At 37.7% G+C, this 8376-nt stretch overlaps 1 pseudogene across 1 annotated transcript; it reads right to left on the bottom strand.

Annotated features, from left to right (window-relative positions):
• Window positions 1-2562: 2562 nt before the first annotated feature.
• LOC309806406 (lupus La protein homolog) lies at window positions 2563-4053 on the bottom strand (annotated as a pseudogene). Its single transcript has one exon. The product of its transcript is annotated as a lupus La protein homolog (transcript).
• Window positions 4054-8376: the final 4323 nt, after the last annotated feature.

The following is an 8376-nucleotide window of genomic DNA, read 5'->3' as shown; positions in this document are numbered from 1 at the left end:
TTCATAGAAAATGTAAGATTTGAGAATGATTTTAAATGGGAAAGGAAAGATCCTAGATAAAAAATAAATTTATAGTGATGACATCTCTAGGTTTATTTTTAACCAGCTGATGGACTTGATTGACTGCATCTCTCAAGCACATAATTTAACTTCTGTAATTCTCTATTATCTGAGAGGAGCTTATCTACCTTTTGTGGACAGTTTAACTCTCAGAAGACTAGCTTTTCTGTTTATTTAACACCAATTAGACTTGTTTCTACCTTCCCTGAGATATTAGCACCTGTCATGTTGAAGTCAACTTTTGCTTAAGGTATGTATCCTGTATTAATCCTTTATAGAATACACTTCATTTTACACTTTATTAAATTCAAAAGATCAAGGGAATAAGGAGGAGGTTTGATGGCAATGTAGCCACTAGGATTGAGTGATAGGGAAGTGTTTCATAAAGAAACTAATTGATCCAAGTACTGAAGGAAAATTAGGATATAGTAAAGCCATCAAGGGGGGATAGGGCATCTCACACAGGGAAGCATGGAACATCATGGGCATTATTCATGGTGTCCATAACGTCTATAAACATTGAAAAATATACATATAAATGTTTACAAATGAATTATTGATATTACATTAAAATACATGGCATATTCAAAAACATCACATGGTACGTTCTATGTGGTACTCCTTACTAATGGTGCAGTTAAATGGGCTGCACAAAATTACAATGAATACAGTGCATTAGTGAAGTATTTCCATCAATCTTTGCATATGCATCTATGATTCATTGCTTTAGATGAATTATACCTCTGATTTTCACTGAATAAATCTTCACATTTAACGTAACCCATAAAAAAGTAAGCCTGGGTGTTCAGAAGTAAATACAAATAATAAAAAAATAAACTTATCTATGTTTCTAGATTTTATGGCAATGCTATAGGATCTGGTGGCAGTTCAGTATGGCTAGAGGGTAGGATGTACATTGAGGAGGGAAGGCAGGAAGGAAGAACATGTATTTGGAGAGGGGCCGCAGTCATTCCAGCTATCTCAGCTGTATTAGTTTCCTTTTGCTGCTATAACAAATTTACCACAAATTTAGTGGCTTAAAACTACAAAAAAATATTATCTTATAATTCTGAAGGTAAGAAGTCCAAAATCAGATTTGCTAAGTTAAAATCAAGGTGTCAGGAGTTCTGGTTCCTTCTTGAGGCTCTGAGGAGAGGCTTTTTCAGCTTCTAGTGTCTGACTATATACCCTGCCTTATGGGCTCTTCCTCCATCTCCAAAGTTCATCATTGCAATCTATGCTTCTGTCATCACATCACCTTCTTCTCTTCTGTAGAAGCATCTCCCTCTACCTCCCTCTTATGAGAACACTTGTGATGATATCACCGGACCCACCTGGATAATCCACTACACTCCCCCATCTGTAGATCTTTAACTTAATCACACCTGCAAAATCCCTTTTGCTATATAAAATAATATATTCACAGGTTCCAGGGACCAGGAAGTGAGCATTTTGGTAGTGGGAGGGGGGGTATTATTCAGTCTACCACACCAGCAAAGTCCCTTCTAGACCAATCAGCCCCCAGACAACTGCCAGATAACTTCAGCTGAGTGAAATCAGCTGATCCCAGCAAGATGAGAACTGCACAGTTTAGCCCAAGCTAAATTACCCACCAGCAGGATACTGAGCTAAAAAAATATGATTGTTGTTTTAAGCTACTGTGTTTTGAAGAGGTTTGCTATGTTCAACAGGTAAAAAAATAAATCAATCTGCAAAATTTCTGTATGAGGAAACTATGGGTTCATCCAGGTGGCCAAATTGGCAAGTAAAATTATGGATTTTGACTTGAGCTAGAAATTTAGGGTCACCTAACTGAATTTTAAACCAACAAGCAAAATGCACAGACTTGATTCCTATACTATGAGTTCATATTGGTAGCACCATGCTTACCATCCAATGGGGAGAGCATAGGACTTTGAGATTCTCCTATTCATAAACACTTAACTATAATTTCTCTTTTTTGAAAGGGTAAGTCTAATACTTTTAGAAGAATACATTTCTCAGTAGGGATTCTAGTTTCAGCTTTTGTCTTCCAACTCAGAGCCCTGCCTTGAGAAGTTGTTGTGAGGACACAGTGAGGTAAAGTACACAAAAACCTACAATAGAGCCAGACACTCAGTAAAATGCCCAGTGTGTGTTATCTATTATTATTATCATCTCTTCACAGGGCCTGCACACAGTTAAGGGCTCATCATCACCCAGGAAACCATGGGTTACTTCTACTGAGTAAGGCTTAGGAGTGCCTTGACTTTCTAAAACCAACAGGCAGTCTTCTTATTTCATCTTTGCTGTGAGACCTTTCTTTGTGAAATGCTAATTCTACAAAGACTAGAATAGGTGAAAAAGAAATGAACTAGGTTTCTAGTCTTAGATCTGCTGCAAACTGTGTCATTTTATATTTTTTAATTTTATTTTTTTAAATAAACTATTTTTATTTTTATGCAGTATACATTTTATTACTTTGTACTAATACATCCTCATATTACAAAAGCAATTTAGTGGAAGAATGTTTCTTTTGATATTTGAATAATTTGAAAGAACACAAACAGAATTATACATAAAAAAATACTCATTTGGATAACAGTAACAACAAAAAAAGACAAGTTAAACAACAAAAAAATTTTCCTTTCTTACAGGTGGACATTGAAGTGGACCTAATTCGGTTTTCTTTTTAAAAGCCTCCAAAGACAAAAGCAGCTTAAAATCTAATTAAAATGAATAAAAAATGTTTACTAAATTACTGGTCTCCGGCACCATTTTCTGTTGTTTTGATGCAGGTTCTTCTTTGTCTGTTTCTTCTCTTGCTCTTTTTACTGGTCTAGATGCACCATTTTCATCATGTTCATCATCACTATCAAATTTAGTTTTCTTGCCCTGAAACTGTACTTTTCCTTTAGCAGACCCAGTCTGGGCAGCTTTATTTCCCTTTCCTTTTCCTTTAAATCTGCGACCTTTTGACTTCCATTTGTTTAGGGATTCTTGTTGATCTTCTATTATTTTTTTCAATGCTTCTTTTTCCACATCTCCTTCTAGTACTTCCCAGGTGACCTCTTTGTTCCTTAATTGTAGGTTACCATTATTTGCGTCTTTTGCTTTATCCAGTGCTTCCTTAGCTTTTCCTTTAAACAGAATTATTCCCTTTTTGGCTCCTCTGACAAAGTCTATCCATTTTATTTCACCATGATTTGAGAAAAGGATATGCAAATCTTCTCTACACGTCTGATCATCTAAGTCCCCCAAGAATTTCAGCAAGCAATCTTTTCTTCTAGAGGTTTCATTTCAGCATTTTCTGCTAACTTTTGTTTTTCTTCTTGCTCTTGTTTAGCTCGTAATTTAGCATCTATTTTATTTTCCTTTCTTTCTTCTTCTTCTTCTTTTTTTTTTTTTTTTTTTGCAAAGTAATCTTCCTTGAAAAGTATTAGCAGGTCTGTGTCTCTGTACTTCTGGGGGCCTCGACAAACTTCTTAGCAGATTCAATGGTATCAAATACAGCAAATATTGATCCCTTAAATGCTTTGTGCAATGTTCTTCTCATCTGAATATTTAGTACCTGACCTTTATCTTCCAACCACTCTTTTATGTCATCAAGGGTTGCATAAATTGGGAAGCCTTTAATATAAACATCCGTTTTTTACATCATTTTTATACTCATCAGTCAGTTCAGGGAGGGGTTTGCTTGGAGTTCTTCTAATTTTAGTTTTATCTTCACTTATTTCCATGAGTTCCGCCTTTGATTTGCTCAATGCTTCTACTATTACATTAAAGTCTGTTGTTAGACGGTTTAACCTATTAAATTTTATCATTATCTCCAAAGGTACCCAGCCTTCATCCAGTTTGATCTGTTCCTTTAAAAATTTGTTGCATGGCAAATTGAAGTCACCAAAATAATACTCGATTTGATGACAGATTTTGGCCTCCAGAGCAGCCATTTTTTCATTATCACCATTTTCTGCCATTCTGGCTATCTTTAAGTTCCTGGTCCCACAGAAACATGCCACAAGTCACTAACAGCGACAGCAACGTCTCCTCTCTCCAGAGCCTGGCAGCTTGCCCAACGCGCCTAAAGAAGATGGGGGTTGTCCCGGCAACCCTTGCAGCCAGGGTGGGCGGGGCTTCGGGCCTAACTGTGTCATTTTAAACAAGTCACTTAACCTCTCTGTGCCTCACTTTCCCTGTGTTCTAATATTTATTTAGTCAGCTTCAGGGAGCAATTGTAAGTATCAGCTGAACCAATTAATCAATCAGATGAACTGAGCACTAATGATGGCCTTGGCAATGTGCTAGCTATCCTGAAAACTTAGAAGTAAGTTATTGCCAGACCCAGCTTTATAAGCTGTACCCTTTGTCTTAGTCCACTAGAGCTGCTCTAACAGAATGCCATGGACTGGGTGGTTTATAAACAACAAAAATTTATTTCTTACAGTTCTGGAGGCTGTGAAGTCCAAGATCAAGGTGCTGGCAGATCCAGTGTCTGGTGTGGGCTCACTTCCTGGTTTATAGACCCTTATTTTTACTGTGTCCTCACACGGCAGAAGGGGTGAGGGATCTCTCTTATGAAGTTACTAATCCCATTTATGAAAGGCTCAGTCCTCATGACCTAATCACCTCTGAAAGGCACCCCCACCAAATACCACCACATAGGCGATTCAGGTTTCAACATGTGAGTTTTGGAAAGACATAAGCACCCCTTTTCATGCACATACAAGGGATTCCTGTTCCTGGATTAATAGTAATACTCTAGAAAAAATAAAATGTACCTTCCAAGTTCTGTGTACATAACCATAAACACAGACATTATATTAAGGTTTGCATTTAATATTGAAAAATCATGCAAAAACATGACAGAGAACACATGTATAAATTGTTCTCTTCAAATTTACAAGAATTAGAGTAAAGGGGTTAAAAAAATTCCTCTCAACTCTCAAGCGCAAAGAGGATGGGAGTGGAAATAACTATAGTTAAGACACATCAAGAAAATTTTTGAAGCTGAAAGCAGATGGACAATTCTTTATGACTTTGCAGATGAAAGAAGAGTAAGAATCTTTATTATGGAAGCCAAGAAACAAGTGGTTTCTTGTCACAGAACCCAGTAAAATTCCTGGAATTATAGGTAGCAGATATCTCAAGATTCAGTGGGGATCAAGATGTAAAGATTGCATCTAGTTAGATCCTTAGATCTGTATAGCATGACAAATAACACTCTCTCCTAATCTTTCATATGCATACACAGACCCATAGCAGAAAAAGACAAGTCACTTATTCTCTGGAGTGTTTGAATAAGAGGGCTTCCCTAAGAACAGTGGTTCTCAAAGAGGTTCAGTTTGCCTCCAAGGGGAGATGTTTTTTGTCCCCAATTGGGCAGTGGGGGTGATGTTACTGGCATCTAGTGGGTAGATGTCAGAGATGCTGCTAACATCCTACAATTACAGGATGGTCCAAACAAAAAAGAATTACTCAATCCTAAGCATCAATAATGCAGAGGTTCAGAAATCCTGCTCTAGAATATCAGAAAAAGTTGAGGATGGGATTAAATATTAAAACCAGAAGAATTAAATGTGTATCTACACACTAAATGGTGAGAGCTATGTCTTTAATTATGAGTCTCCTTTATCCTCTTTACTTACCTAGCTCAGTTCTACAAAACCTGACACTTTGTTTTATAACCTCCAGGCAGGAGATCAGAGGTTTCCTTTCTTGGGAAAACACTGTCTAGAAGAAAAGACCTGTGGATTCCAATAGCAGGAGCCTCCCTCCAGCTGACCACTATAAAGTAAAGCCTGCCATTTTCAATCAGAGTTGTGACACATTGTGCTTAAATATAAATGGACAGGAAAGGATCAGCAGACATTGAGAAGAGTTATGACCTGAATGATATAGACCAAAACAGAGGAAGGAAGGAAGGAAGGAAGGAAGGAAGGAAGGAAGGAGAGAGGGAGGGAGGGAGAGAGGAAAGAAAGAAAGGAAGGAAGAAAGAAAGGAGGGAGGGAGGGAAGAAGCAAGGAAGGAAAGAAAGAAGGAAAGAAAGAAAGAAAAGAAAGAAAGAAAGAAAGGAACCAAAACAAGAAAAAGAAGAGAAAGAAAGAAAAAAAAGAAACTTGAAGGAAACAGAGATAAGGCAGGAAGTAAAAGGAAAAAAATGCTTAATATCATCACAGATGTAAGTGAGGCTATGAAATAGGAAAAAGATGCTATAAGAAAGGAATATTAAGAGAACCAAGAAAAGGAACTCTAAACATTCATAGATAATATGAAGGAAATTTCCTAGGAAGATTGAAGATTAAAGACAGTAAGGTTTTTTTTGTTTTTGTTTCTGTTTTTTTTGTGTGTGTGTGTGTGGTACACGGGCCTCTCACTGTTGTGGCCTCTCCCATTGTGGAGCACAGGCTCCGGACGCACAGGCTCAGCGGCCATGGCTCACGGGCCCAGCTGCTCAGCAGCATGTGGGATCCTCCCGGACCGGGGCACGAACCCGTGTCCCCTGCATCAGCAGATGGACTCTCAACCACTGCGCCACCAGGGAAGCCCGACAGTGAGGTTTTTGATACTACCACAAACATTCACCAGGGCTTGCTCTTGTGAATTGGCAGCTGCTGGTTTTGTCTTATTTTCTACATAAATATGATTGATATTATGTTTATTTACATCTCACGTTATTCCACAATGTATGTCACACAAATAATTCATACAAATACTCTGTATAAATAATACTAATAAAATGTAGGTGGGCAGCAAATAAACAGAAAGAAAATCAGTTCAAAGGAAAATAAAAATACTTTGACCATAAGTCAACAGAGAGGTTATAGTTTAACTTCAAACTTACTTCAGTAAATTTGTTAAAAAATGAATGAAAGGATAGTGATATAAATCACCCTTGTTTGTGAAAACACAGTGACAGGGAGTTTCTCTTCTATTTTTTCTTATTATATTTACTTAGAAAAATAGAAATCCCAGTTACCATAGATTTCTGATTGGCATAGGGCTGAATAATAAAAACTTGTCTGGGGTAGTTAAAATCTGCTTTACTTTACACTGATTCCATTCTCATGCAGCTTTTCAGGTCAGCTGTGACATACAGCAAGCTACCCCTCTACCTAGATGTTTCCTTTAGTTTAGTGTTGGACATCATAGTTCTTACAAAGCTCTCATAAAGGGGTTATGATACATACATACCTCCGTTTGTCTGATGCTTTTATTAGATGAGGGCCGTCTACTACTAATCTTAGACATTCTCAAGGAGCCAGTAAGTTTGAAAAAGACTGCTGTTAAGGACCGATTTTATTAATAATGAACCTAAGCTCTGTACTTCAGTAATACTTTTCATCTAAGAGTCCTGAACTATCAATACTTTGCGATTTAAATGAATTAAGGGCTATAAGACCCTTCGAGCTAGAGAAGACATGTTTTTGAAGTAGAAGATCTAAGGAAGAGAGATATAGAGTTAGTTTTACATTTAAAAAGTGAAATGAAAAATCACCTTTCCTAGACCACCACCCCGCACGGCCCGTGGTCGTATAGTGAGGCTACAGAGCTGAGGGGAGGGCCCCTTCCTGTCTTCTTGTCCCAGCCCTCCTCCAGCCCCTCAGCTTCCCAGACCCTCATGCAGTTGGTTGTAAATTCTTCCAGGAGATCTTTTACTGTCTACCTTTCAGGATTTAAAAAAAAAAATCAAAAACTTAAAAACACACACACACACACACACACACAAGTTTAAAAAAGCAAAATGCAGAGGGAGGAAGCAGTGACAACTTTTTTTTTTTTTGTAATTATGCTTTTTCTTAATTTTTAGTATTTGTCAGTTTTTACTGTGGGTCGGCTGTTGATATTTCATCAGGATAACCATTTCTTTGCTGAGTTCAGGTGACTGAGGGAGAGCCACACCCTCAAAACAAAACACACAAAACAAAACCACAGAATCACCCTTAACCTAACTTTGTATACAATGTCTCTGTTTCCCGTAACTTTGCACACAAGCTTCTGTGTTGAGTTGAGTTGTACCTGCTTTCTTTAGTTGCAGAGAGTGTGACTATTGAACTTGAAACCTTTTACAAAAAGTCACCTTTCTTCCCTTTTCTCTCACTTATTGTGTTATGTCCCACCTTGCTCTCTATACCCCTCTTCTCTTTTCCCTTGTTCCTCCTTCCCCTGCTTCCTCCATAGTCTTTTTCTTTTCCTATCTTACCAACAGTCTCATATTCTCAGGTCTCCAACCGAACATGATGGGGGTCTTTCTGTATGAATCTGAACAAGTCACTGAATCAATGTCGGGTTGGAATTAGGAGAGGGGCTCCCTTTCTACTTGACTTTGTTTAATCCATT

This window comes from Mesoplodon mirus (assembly GCF_964341445.2).
Source record: "Mesoplodon mirus genome assembly, chromosome: 6".
Classification (NCBI taxonomy): Eukaryota; Metazoa; Chordata; class Mammalia; order Artiodactyla; family Ziphiidae; genus Mesoplodon; species Mesoplodon mirus.
The sequence above is the reverse complement of the archived record's forward strand: the minus strand, read 5'-3'. Positions and strand labels throughout refer to the sequence as shown.